Raw genomic sequence first — 14548 nt, forward strand, 5'->3', positions numbered from 1 at the left:
CCAAGATATCAAAGAAAAGTACAAAGAAATCAAGGCAAGGAACAAAAAACTAAAGGCTCAAACCTATGCTCATTATCTCAGACTGGCTCCAATGAACCAAACAAGGCTGATGTCATCCTTTGGCATAAAACAAGGCAAGATGCAGATGAGCTTTCTTAAGCCAACTGTGCAATAACCAAGATCAATGGCTGGCTATTTGAAAACTAATTTTGAAGTTTCGACAAAGGATATTCACCCAATTGATCAAATAGAGCTACATAAGCAAATAGGTGAAATGGTCTACTCCATGTTGACCAACAAAGAAATCATATCTCATCAACTGCGGAAATCATTGAATAACACATCAACACAAATTCAATTGGAAAAAGCCTCTTCCCAAGCCAAAGACACCAGAATAAAGTCCTTAGAGAACTTGGTCATAGAGCTAGGACATGATCCCAAGGATGTGAAAGCAATAGAGCAGTTGATAAAGAAGAAAAATGATGACATAGTTGCACTAAAGAAGCAGCTCAAGATTCCTCCTCTTCACCATCCTCAAACTGCTAAAGTTTTAGAAAAACAGAAGGACAAAGAACTTATGGACCTAGTCCTTAAGTTGAATGATCAATTGAAGGAAACTAAGAAAGAATTGGAGAATTTGATACAGTCCAAACAGAGTGAGCTGGCCACCGCTCCTCAGACTGTAATACCTACAGTTTCCACAGCAGTACCCTCCACCCTGGCAGCTTCCTTGGCACCAATGATTCCAACAGTAACAACATTTCCAGTAGCAAGTACTACTTCAGCCACAGGTACATTGACCAGTACAGGGATAACAACAGAAAAGATAGATGAATTGGTTAAGGCTATGGAACAAATGAGCATCCAGGCCACAGAACTCAAGAAACTCAAAGAGCAAGTCACAAGCCTAGAAACTAGTTGTTCACTTGCACAAATACAACACAAAGAAGAGACTCGGAAAAACCAAAGGATGGTAGAAAGAATAAGAATCCTTGAAAATGATTTGACTCTAGAAAAGCCATTGGGAGACATCAAGGATATACTATGGACCAATATCATTGATTCCATCAATGATATTTGGCCTTCCATTCAGGTTATTTTTGAGCAAACTGAATTAGTCAAAATAGCCATGGAAGCCATACAAAAGACAAAGGAAGAACTGGGAGACAAGCCTGAGGAAGCAAATCAGTTGATAGATTTTTTGAACAGTAGAAACAGGTACCAGCTGGATGAATTAGAGATTCAGGACAGAACAACAACTATTATTGAGATAAAGAAGGTTCTTACTAAAAGGAACATGATGCTTAATTTGGAGAAAAGATGTCAAAGCATTCAAGCAGACATTGACAACTTTATGTTAAAATATGGCATTTTGAGAGAAAAAGGACTTCCTAGTCCACTGGTTATACACGACAAGTTAATGACATAGGAAGATTACATTGAGAGATTGAATAAATAGGCCAGGAGCCAAGCCAGTTCTTCAGGGGTAAAATCATTACATACAGGAAAAGTACTTTATGATGGCCTGGACAATTTATTCTATATAGAACATGAAGTGAAGCACTTGTTCACTAGCAAACCAAATTTTTCCAAATATACAGAAGCTGATGAAGTCTACAGGAAGATGATCAGAATAAAATTACCTGATAACGAGTGGTGGACTAGTTTGACATATTTACTATAAAGTTACTATAGTAAATCTGTGGGGTAAAATATGTCTGTCAGGTAAAAACACGTAATACATGATTAACCAAAACAGGTAAATAGTATAAGTAGGTTAAGGATAAGAGTGAATCCAGCACATAAATACCAAGGCAACTGCAAGAGCCAAATCTGAATTCCAGCAACCAGAACATTCACAAATAAAGGGACAACAAGCAAACAATTTTCCATCTGTCTCTATCTTCGTGTTGAAGATATTTTTTGTTTCCTAGAATAATTCTCATATGGTTGTGAGATATTTTGTATTAAATTTTGTATAAATACTTCACAAGTTGAAGTAATGAGTGTGGATTCAAATACATTTCTATAGACATTTTATTTTTGAGCCAAGGAGCTATTGTACTCAAGACTAGACTCGTTTGGCTGGAAATGAAATAAAGTTGAGAACATTTCACTGGATTCGTGTGCACAATTGGAACAAATAAGTATCATTTTCTCATGTTTAAATCTTGTTTTCTCTTTATGTCATGAATTATTCATATGTGTTTCTTATAAAATCTTAAAAGGAAACAAGGAATGATATCATCAGAATTAGCCAAAGTGCTCTTTGTTTTAACTATTTGCTTTATTTATGTTTTCTACTAAACTGCCTTGGTCTGGGGATTCTTGATTGCCCCCTTACTTCCATAGTTTATTCCCCCTTTGGCCCATAGTACAGGATTCTTCATTACCCTTTGCTACTGGCCATTGTTCCTTTCTTCATCCCAATCCTGGTTAAGGATTCTTCATTGCCCTTGCCCCTGGTTAGGACTTTCCATTCATTGAAACCTTCAGATTTTCTCTTGTTGTGTTAACCTGCCTTGTGAACTCTTACCTCAGTCATAAATCAAATCCAGTTAAACATTTCTTGATTGACTCCATAGCCCAATGGCCTAAATATTTGCTCTGCCTATCTATCTTCTTAATTCCACCACCTAATCAAAACAAACAACCCTGAACATTAAGAACTAGCCTGAAATCTTATTTAAACAAAGTTAAATCTTAAAGAGAGAGCCCTCTCTAGACTTAGGTTGGCTAGAACCTGAGTCTAAAAGATTAGTTTGTGGTTACCTCGGGCCATTCCTTCTTTAATAACTTATAAGGAAAAAACCTGAGTGATAACAAAAACCTCATGAGTATTGTTTTCTTAGGAGAAAACCTCGTGGAAAACCATTCAAGTACTTTTCCATGATCCATGGATGGTAAATTCGGTAAATCAATGACCCTAGTTAGGGTACTTAACTGTTAGGGGATCAAGATAGTTGAATCTATAGCCTCTCTATCTTTGGGTGAGAGGTCTCACCTTTGGCTCATGACAACTCTTTATATGTTGCTTATATATCAATGAGCTAATTAAAAAAAGAAAAATTTGTTTCTTGAATTAAAAGGACATATATTAGACCTTCCAAAAGTAGGCTCTGAAAGATGCTGACTATCACAGAACCTGTGAGCTATATCAACAATAGAAAACAGACTTTTCATGGCTTTAAAAAACAAAAATACATCATTGTAGAAGTCAAAGTATCTGTCTGTAGAGTATTTTATAGCTAAGGTTCATGAATGAAATCATTTGTATGCCCATTTTGAGAAACTGAAATGGTCCAAACACCTCACTCCAGTCCCAATGCCTCTTTGAAAGGCCATCAACTACCTTGTTCATGTCCCTGTATATGTGAGACAAAGAAGTGTGTGGGAAGGTTGTCATTTAGTGTTGTATATCATCATGGAGTGGCTATAAAGTGAAATTTTTGAGTGTTGATTCCTTAGATCTCTCTCTCTCTCTCTCTCTCTCTCTCTCTCTCTCTCTCTCTATATATATATATATATATATATATATATATATATATAGATATGTATATATATATTCCTATTTTACAAGGAAGAATTCATGAGGAAACCCACAGGATGCTTCACAACACTTACGAATGACATCCATAGTAAACCTGTTGACAGACTAGTGCAACTTACCTAGGGGGAGTCGAATTAGGGACTTTCTTGCATAGCCAAATAATCAATAACATTGGAAGCAATTGGTTGAGCTAACCCCTCGTGTGTGTATTTAATACAAAAAATAGTGCACCACAAATGTGGTGACCTACGAGTAAACTCATGGGGTGGGGCGGGTGGGGGGAGGGTGGGGGGGGATTTGGCAGCAATGAGTAGAGGACAACATTGTATGGTGGATCATCATGGTTTCTATAAGTTGGCCTTAGTTAGTAACATCAAGCTTTGGGTTAATAATGATTGACTCCTAGCCATCAATGTTGGACCCAAATGGTTGCTTGTTAGGGAGCCAATGGTTTCCCACCCCTTTTCTTTTATAGCTTTTCTAGCCTAGAGATGAGGTTAGCCTCCCAAAGCCTGAGATTGTTGAGAGTACTATGGACATGTCAGAAAAGATGTATATTGCTCCTTACTCATGGTACATGCAGTCCCTTCGTAGCTTAAGTCACTTTGTTTGATATATTTCAAGGATCAAGTTTGAAAATTGACGTGTTTAATTAGTATCCACACCAATTCAATAAGGTTTGGCCAGTTAATTTGTTGTTCAATGCAATTGTAATTTATTAATTACTTTCAACTTTGGTTCTAAGAATTGTTGCATATGGTGATGCATATATATTTACCTATGCAATAGTTCATATGTATCCTTATAGGTTCTTTGTATTGAATATTGACATTACTAGAATGGTTGCCATTGCCACAATGCCTTGCTCATTAGTGCATGGATGGAATCTCTTGGAATGATTGGAAACATGCCTTGGCTCTCTTCCCACTAGCCAAGGGACACATTACCCAATGGACTGAGGTAATGAGGTTGCTGGTATATGCAAAATGTTATGATGTGATTAACTCATGAATTGATTTGCTAGTTTTAATTTGATATCACAATTATCAAATTATATAAAATAAAAAAAATGTATGCTCATTAGTGCATGAATGGAATGCCTTGGAATGATTGGAAAGATGCCCTTGGCTCTCTTCCCACTCTCCAAGGGACACATTACCCAATGGACTAAGGTAATGAGGTTGCTGGTATATGTAAAATGTTATGATGTGATTAACACATGGATTGATTTGCTAGTTTTAATTTGATATCATAGTACAAAATTATCTAAAATAAAAACATTTTATGTATAATACAATATGAAGACCTTATCTTGCAGCAACATCATCTTGTGCAGACAAGATGGTCACATGAAATAATCCACTAGTGGTCCATAAGGGGATAGATTCCCACATTTTCCAAAGAGTTTTGGGTTGTTAATTTGTCCAGTTCATAGTTTGTATGAGGCTCAATTCATTGAACTTATGTTTTTGTGAATCTGAATTGTGATGTACAATAACTGATATCTTCAATAGCATGTATAGAGGTTATCAAATTATGTAAAATCAAAAAAATGTATGCTCATTAGTGCATGAATGGAATGCCTTGGAATGATTGGAAAGATGCCCTTGGCTCTCTTCCCACTCTCCAAGGGACACATTACCCAATGGACTGAGGTAATGAGGTTGTTGGTATATGTAAAATGTTATGATGTGATTAACACATGGATTGATTTGCTAGTTTTAATTTGATATCATAGTTACAAAATTATCTAAAATAAAAACATTTTATGTATGATACAATCTGAAGACCTTATCGTGTAGCAACATCATCTTGTGCAGACAAGTTGGTCACATGAAATAATCCACTAGTGGTCCATAAGGGGACAAATTCCCACATTTTCCAAATGCCTTTGAGTTTTGGGTTGTTAATTTGTTTCCTTACATTTGAAAAAGATAAGCTCTTAGCCAATCAGAGAAAGTTTTAGTTCATACTCCAAGACCAAAAGGTGGTTTCAACCAAGTTAATATTTGCAAGAAAGCTATTATATTCTACTATCATTATTGAGGCTACAACAATGGGGTCATGAGCTTTCAAGTAGCATCTAGCCTTAGCCCCATACATGAGACTAGTTACTACCCTTGGTTACAGTTTAGCCTCATGTCTGGTAGGATTTTAGTATTTGTTATTATTATAGAGTTAAGTTCATTAGAGCTAAAATTTCAATGCCCTTTCATATGTGCACTTTCTTGTACATTTTTATTTGTTTTCCTATGTCTCATCTAAGATCACCATAGAGGTTGAGAACATTTCATGCCAACTGAATCTTTGGTTAAGAGATGCCAAGTCCACATTTTCCATGTTGATTATGTTGCATTGAGCTATTCACATTCTATTCATTCTCCTTATTGGTATATCTACTACCTGTCATGCAGCTGAAAAGTATGTTAATACGAAACAACCTAGAACAAGCACTCGTATATTCAAGAAATCTAGACTTACATGAAAATTCTTATGGTTAAAGAGAGCATGATATTTATTAGGTTGTTAGTCCAGTTCATAGTTTGTAAGAGGCTCAATGCATTGAACTTATGTTTTTGAGCATTTGAATTGTGATGTACAATAACTGATATCTTCAATAGCTGTGGTATTCCTTCCTATTTTACTCTGCTGTAGAGGTTATTTGAGCTTGACTTTTCTACCTTCTTCTGATCTACGCATTTCATTTGTTGGAGATGATGGTGTTGTGGAGAGGTTGGTTGTTTTGAGTCTTGGTAATGAGAACTCAAGTGTCATTATTGAAGGGATTTCATCAGATACTTCTAGAAGATCTTTTTTGTTAAGGTTACCTAGTGGCAAGCTCTCATATTTCTGGCAATTAGAGAAGTCTAAGTTGGTTGGAGATGAGTTTCTCTCAAAGGTAGACTACTAACTATAGTATGTGAATATAATTAAACAATATTAGTAATTGAAATAAATTATCATGTAGGTAATTGAAATATGCTTAGAGTGTGATATTGATGATTTCGATGATATGTAGGTATTTGTTGTAGCATGTTTTTGTTGGGCCTTGGGTCTTAGCACTTGCTCAATTATTTATGAATTTGTATTTGTATTCTAAATACTTTCAAAGTTATATATATATATATATATATATATATATATATATATATATATATATATATATATATATATATATATATATATATATATATATATATTCCCCTGTTTCCTGATTTTTGGGGGGTCATGTTTCCAACACATTCTTGTTTCAGATGTATGCATTTTTGTTTCACTATACCATGAAACTTATACAACAACACTTGTGCGAAAGTAAATTAGTGTTGTGCGTAAATCCATTAGACATCAATGCTACATGTAGATCTAATGGCATCGATTTTCTCCTCCCAAGTATGGACATATTATCATTCTTCTGCTATGAGGAAGGAGAATTAACTACTAAGAAAACAAGGTAAAAATGTGTAACACTACCTCTTTGTGAGAAGGTGTTCTCCACTAAGCCTAGTCTCTCCCTCAACATCTCAATCTTCCCCTTTGACAGGGGCTTAGTCAAAATGTGTACAACTTGAAAATTCAAGGGAACATACTCAAGAACCACTACCCCCTTCTTGAACTTATCTTCTAGGAAATGGTACAAAATGTCGATATGCTCATAGTGATCATGAGGTACTGTATTTGTAGAGAGTTGAGAAACTTTAATTGTCATAATACTTAAAACCATTTACTCCATCACATGAATTACATTGTTGATTGCTTCCAATTGATTTAGGATATCATACATGGGACCCAAAGTTGAAACAAAACCTTGAATTTCTCTCCATAGCACTACCATCACTTTGCAATTTTGAATCCACAAAGCTATGCAACATCAATTTTCCATCCTCAACATACCTTAACCGATAATGAAATGTTCCCTTCAAATAGTGAAGCAAATGCTTTGCAGTAGTTGAGTGAATTTTCCTTGAACTGGCTCAATGTATTTATACAAAGAAAAAAGAAAATATGAGGTTGGTTATTCACCAAATACTGGAGGTAACCTCTCTTTCTGAGAATCTTCAACCAATGAATTTGGCATTGTACTTCTATCTGCTCTTGTTAGCCACATGCTTCATCTTATACAACCACCTGGGTTCAACCATTGTTTCCAAAGAAACCTCATGAGTATTTTTTTCTTAGGAGAACACCTCGTGGAAAACCATTCAATTACTTTTCCATGATCCATGGATGGTAAATTTGGTAAAGAAATGGCCCTAATTAGGGTACTTAACTACTAGGGGATCAATATAGTTGAATCTATAACCTCCCTAACTTTGGGTGAGAGGTCTCACATTTGTCTCATGACAACTTTGCATACATGGCTTACATATTAGTGAGATAATTAAAAAACAGAAAAAGTTGTTTCTTGAATTAAAAGGACATATATTAGAGCTTTCAATATCAATCTCTTAAAGCTATTGACTATAAGAAGTCCTGTGAACTATATCAACAACAGAAAATAGACTTTTCATGCCTTTAAAAAATAGAAATACATCAGTGTAGTAGTCAGAGTATCTGTCTTAAGAAAATTTTATAGCTAAGGTTCATTAATGAAATCATTTGTATGCCCATGCTGAGAAACTAAAATGGTCCATGTTGGGCATGGAATCCCCCCACAACATGTTTTGGGGCTCAAAGCCCAAGTTTTGGTCAAATAATATTGTAAGACTTCGTGAATTGTGGGCACAGAACATGAAATGTATGTTGAGTCATAGGGTTGTCCGCCCTAAGTTTTGTAATGTACTGTCAGCCTACCCATGGTTCGTGGACCATGGGATTGTATAAATAAATCAAGGCTCTAAGTTGTAAAGAGAATTAAAAGAGATATGAAAAAGGAATGGAGTCTAGAAGATAGCGAGCATAGAGAAAAGGTCTAAGTGTCTTGGGTCGCAGTAGTAGGAAGAGGCTCTACAGCTGAGTGCGGATAGGCCTAGTAGAGTCTGCAGCTAAGTGCATGGACTCCTGCCGCTCAGTGCGCAGGGTGAAGTTGAGTCTGTGATCAAGGTAGAAGAATAATAAAGAGAAGTTTGATTCCAAATCTTGTGTATATGTTCTTTTGCTACTTCTTGTTTCAAAACATTATTTTCTTTATCGCGCACACTTATATGAATATTGAACAATGTTAAATATAACTAGGAACATACTGATAAGCTAAGGTATCAACAATTATTGGGTTAGTAGTAAGGAATTGGGTCATAACATGGGTCGTACCTTGAGCGTGCCTTGAGTAGGGCTACGCAAAGGCAGCATTGTAGGCTACGAGGTACTGATAGATGCGCGCAGTAACATGCGCAGGGCAAATCTGCGGACCACTGAAAATCATCAGATGTCTCTAGGGTGCGGAAAACTAGTTCTAACACCCTCCCATACTACTTCGGGTGAGACCTCAATCTGCACTCCACAGATTGTTGCCGAAGGGCTAGTAGTACTAGGATTTGTTTGGCTAATCACCTCTGAACCTGGACCAGGCCCCTATAATCCAATAAATGGTTCCGTTGCCAGGACCGAGATCTGCATAAGGGATGTCTGGTGTCATGTTACTGGAATCCAACAAAGAAAGGAATTAAAGGGTGGTTGGACAAGAAGATTCATGAGTTCACGGCCCAAGAAAATAGGAATCTACGAGTATCTAAGGAATAGTGGTTGGAGCGCTACTTATATACGGAAATACATGAGATTTTCTTTACATCCTTTTCTTCTAAGTTGTATGAGTGGATTGCGAAGCTAAGAAACAGTCATGGAAGGTGTAGGCTCGAAAAACCAATCGTGTGGATTTCGGAATTAGTGTGCATACTAGAAGCGTTAGGAGATAATATCGTGCGAGCTATGGACCATTGGCTCGATTGAATTATACAGGGATTTATCACTGAGTTCATGGTAGATACGACTGTCAGCTACAGTGAGGCGGAACGACGCTTGATCAAAGGACTAAAAGGTGAGTATATTAAAAATTTGAACACTTGGATTAAGATGCTATTGTGTGAAAAGTGGGTTATGCAAACAAGTTAATGTTTGGGACTACGTAAAGTGGGAAGATCTACAAAAGCGGAGGTAGTGAAGAATTAAAAACTAGTCCCTTAATTTCACCCTCGCGGGAAAGCAAGGAAGAGATCGCGAGAGTTTCTCTGAGAACTGCACTTAGTTTGATAAGGCAACCAATTCTGCGCCTACCACATCCACCTACACCGCCACCCATCTTACCCTCCTCACCTCCATCTCCACCCACCCCACCTCCGCCACCACCGCAGTTTAGTATGGCAAGTGCAATCAAACTACTGATATTCAGACGAGTAGGGAATGAAGATCCGAACCAATTCTGGTTCGTGGTAAGGGTGGTATGGGAAGCACAAGGAGTCATGGATGACAATATCAAGAAGACTACATTGGTAAGCACATTGCAGGATCACACATTAACATGGCACATCAAGCATTCTAATGACAATCCAAACAGAGGAATCGAAGAAATCCATACCGCAGTGAATAGAGAATTTAGCAGGCCAAAGTTGGAGACACAATCAATTATCGGGTATAAGGAGATTGTGATGCTCGCAGGCGAGACCCCCTAGGATCTAGACCAAAGAATAAAGAGTATGATTCGCGAAGCCAACATGACTTTGATGGATGGACAACACCGCACATGGTTTGTATCATCACTAACACCGCATTTAAGGACAGCACTATCACAACAAAAAATTTCCACCCAGACCAAAGCTTTGGAGATGGCAATGAGACTGCATGAGGCCCTTATACAAGACCCTAGTCTGGGAGTCCAACAAATCCACGCGCAACTGCAAAATTTGTGTCTGGATATGTAGAGTTTGAAACAGGATAGGACGCCTCGGCTAGAGGCACACAAGGAGGTATGGTGCATAAAATGCAAAGGCCAGGGGCATGAAAAGGATCATTGTCTAGTGTTTGTGAATTACATGGCAGCAGGAGGGTTGATACCGTTAAGACCTGAGGCACAAGCAGGACCAAGCATGACACCTACACTATGGTGCACGATCTGTCAAATAGGAGGAAAACACACTACGGATAATTGTCATCTATTGCAAAAGTATAAGCAAACATCCTAGCAATTGTTCTGTAATTTCTGCAGGTCGGTAGGCCATGATGAATGCACTTGTAGAAGCTACAAACTAATGATGGATCAGACTCCTGCCAATAGGGTGCAGACCAAAATGTGAGCCCTCGACCCAAATGTAGGAATGGTGCATGCTGGATTTCAGGGGTGTAGATGAGGTCGAGGTGGAATGGGACAAGGAAAGGGTCGCAGACAACTAATTTGTTACAATTGTGGAGGGCTAGGGCACTATGCCTGTGATTGTACAAACCTGACAAGGACATCATGTTTGTAATGTACATAGTTTGATCATGAGGTAGAAGACTGCCCTACATTGATAGCGAGGTTGTGCGAAAAAGGGGTACCCCAGCCTCCTTTGACTCAAAATTTGCAGATGATGAGGTCTGAGCTGCGCGAAGAAGACTCGAATGTAAACATAGTACTCAGGAGCAGTATGACCACTACCGATGATAAAGGTAAGTAGTTAGAAGAAAGTGTGTGGGTTCGCAAGGCTCCTATAAAGGAACTTGAATTTGATTTAGAACACATGAAGGAGACATTCATGGAAGCTAAGAAGAGCTTCACGAAGGCCTCCACTTTAGGTAGTAAGGATCAACTAGATCCAGGGATGGATCCTTCAATGCTCACTACCTTTCTGGAGACATGCATGAAACTTCTACGTGATAGCAAGGTAGTAAAAGGACTACAGGAACTTATCACTAGGTGCGCCGTGTTAGGAGAAATGCGTGTGGTCCGGAAAATTAGAAAGCATGCATTGCACATAGGAAGGGAAATGAGGTTGACTACGCAAATCAGTGAGTATGAAATGGATCACGTAATCCTAGATCTTGTATCGGATGTGAATGTATTGCCGAAACAAACATGGGAATGCATGGGCAGACTCACGCTACAATGGTATCCTATTCAGTTGCGAATGGCGAACCAACAGAAGATCTTGCTCATGGAGAGATTGCAAGGGGTAATGGTGGATATTGAAGGTATGAGCGCGCAGAAAGATTTTAAAGTGATAGAGATTGTCGATGATAAAAATCCCTATCCCACACTACTGGGAATAGACTGGGCCACCGATATGAATGGAGTCATAAATCTGAAGAAGCTCAAAATGATTTCTTAGAAAAGGTCACTACGCATAGTAGTATCGCTAGATCTAGCTGAAGTAGTGTGATACACTAAATCGATGCGAGATGTTGACAGTGATGATGATCTCAATTGTATCTACAAGATAACCACGCAAGAACAGGATTGGGTGAACCTGACTATAGATGGTAGGATTTCGTGGGACCGCGAAAGCTCCTGCACTTTGGATTTAGACGAAGAAATAGAGCGATGGCAGAATCGGCTGCATGAAGTAACAACGCTTAATTGCAACATGATGGTTAGATCACTACGCTGCATGAAAACAGAGGTAATTGATCTGCCTACATATGATGGGTTGACAACAGTGGATGAATTCCTGAACAAATTTCAAAGCGCAGTACCAGAACAACAGCAGTTCAATGCTCTGAGATGGGCACTACGCATGACACCCGTAAGGTGGTGGGTTACATATCAGAGAAGTTTTAAGGACTGGCGCGGATGCAAGAGGATGATGTGCCTATGATTTGGAAAACCCCAGCTAAGGATGAGAGCTGATTACCAGGGGCAGAAAAATTTGCGCACCCACCTTTCTCGATGGGTACAGACATATGACATGTAGCCTGCACAAATGCACACCACTCCCAGAATAGAGAATTGGACAAAGCGCAATAGTAGGAAAGGAAAAGCGCGCTAAGGGCTATCCCCAGAGAAGCATTCGACAGGGTGTACAAAGTGTTGAACAGGGTTCACTAGGTGAGACGCACTGACTGGGACCTACGCGTACCAGCGATTCGATGGGTCTATAGGACCATGCGAAAAACCCTGACCGCGAAAACAATTCTAAGGTTTACGAACATGGTAGGGACCATAATTTCTTAGGGGCATGCAATGATGAATCTACACACAATAGCACCTACAGGTGCAACAGTGCACGAATCCCAGGACGAAGAAATCACACAGTTGTGTGAGGTAGAACACATAAGTCTTCAAGAAGCCATTCGGCAAGGGGACCTTAGACTTCGCGAAATCAAAAAGGACTGGGTACGACTAAGGAAGAAAAACATTTTGATGGACGTAGAGGTCAAGAGGCTAGAAAATGAGATCAAGCAAGCATGTCTCATCGATAAACCAAGGATGGCAAGGCAAGGTGTGGATGATCATACTAATGAATTAGAAGACTATTGTCAAGAATTGATTAGTCTATTGCCATGGCTAGGACCACATATCACCAAATGCAGTAACCAGGGGAACGCACTGCATACAGTAGAGTGCGTGGCGCCGACTATCACGAGGGCAATTGAGGATTTGCTGCGGGCTATACTGGAAGGTGAGATGGAGCCTCACACAGGAGGTGTGACCACCTGAATAGCTGTAGGAAGAACAACCTTATCACTCTAGGTAGCTGGAAGAGAGTGTGGGACTATAAATGATTCTACCTAGCAGCTGCGCGCTCTGACAGATGCGTGCAGGAATAGCCGATCACAAGGTTCGCGCCCACGTGGAGGGGGGGTGTGCTGCCATGTGGGTAGGCTGCGAAGTGACCGTTGGTGTCACTGTTCATGACGGGATGTCCAATTTAAGGCCAAATGGAGTGGGTGGCAGGCATTTGAGACGAGAGTTATGGGAAAATATTTCGGAAAGTCTACCACCAAGAAAGCATTGATGACCTGAAATTGGGGGGATCGATCGAATTCGAATTCAGAAGGCATTGTAAAACTCTAAGGGCTAGCCAGCAAACAACACTCATGAAATTTAGATTTGAGCAGTTCAATAAAGTGTAGAGTGTTGAGAGCCAAGCGATAATAGAGCCCTTAAGTTCGCGAAAAACCCCATACAGTGCAGAAAGGATGATGACCACTAACGATGGGGTGGGCATTGAAGAAAGAACTGTTGGCGAGACCGTACAGATCTGTAATGTTCCCACAAGCACTGGGGCTGTGCCAAAAATCCCTAAATCACCCCGGGTGTCGAGACCAAAGAAAGATAAGCAGGCAATGGGACTAGTACATTTGTCATTGTGGAATCCAAAACACAAGTTATCAATGGAAGAAAAAGGAAAGGCAGTCACCATTGAAACAGATGAAGAGCAAGAGGACTACAGGATCTTATTGCCGCAGTATAGGAAGGAGGACTCGGAGGAAGACATCCAACCAATGCACTCCGCAGCAAAATTACCTGAGTATGTCCCTCCGCGGAAAGGGAAATCCAATGTCCCGAAGGATCTAGATGCAACAAAGAGTGCACTCCAAACCCGGCTCCTCCCCGATGGAATTACCTTTGAGGGTCCACTCTTAGGCCACATGCCCACCCTAAAGTTTGAAGACTGGGACCTTGTGGACAGCGAGAAGTTCCTGCACTTAGAGACAGCGAGCCTAATGAAACAAAATATGTAGGGGCCGATGATAACATTGGAGTTACGAAAATGGTTGCGCAGTGTGGAAAAGGCTAGGTTGCTTCATCTGCTATGGATATCACATTTTCACCACATGTCGATCACCATTTTTGTCATCAGGCAACTGCTTTTCCTGGTGCATGATGGGTACTTATGGCTGGAGGAGCCTATTCCCATCACGGCAGATCTCATCCACCAAATTTCTCGACTTCCTTGTAAGGCAAAGGACCCCGCGATGATAGCGGGAAAAAGCAGTGACTTGGCTCTCGCATAAGCCATGAAGAAAAAATATAAGCTCGAGAAGAAAAAGAGGGGTTATGCTATCACCAATATCAAGAATAAAGCGGTGCACCTAGCCACCCAACTCCTAGCCGGTAAAGTAATCAGAAAATGCTACGGAAATGAAGTA

The sequence above is a fragment of the Pinus tabuliformis genome, chromosome 4_2 (assembly GCF_031772625.1).
Source record: "Pinus tabuliformis cultivar Carrire ecotype Pingquan chromosome 4_2, CPIR1, whole genome shotgun sequence".
Lineage (NCBI taxonomy): Eukaryota > Viridiplantae > Streptophyta > Pinopsida > Pinales > Pinaceae > Pinus > Pinus tabuliformis.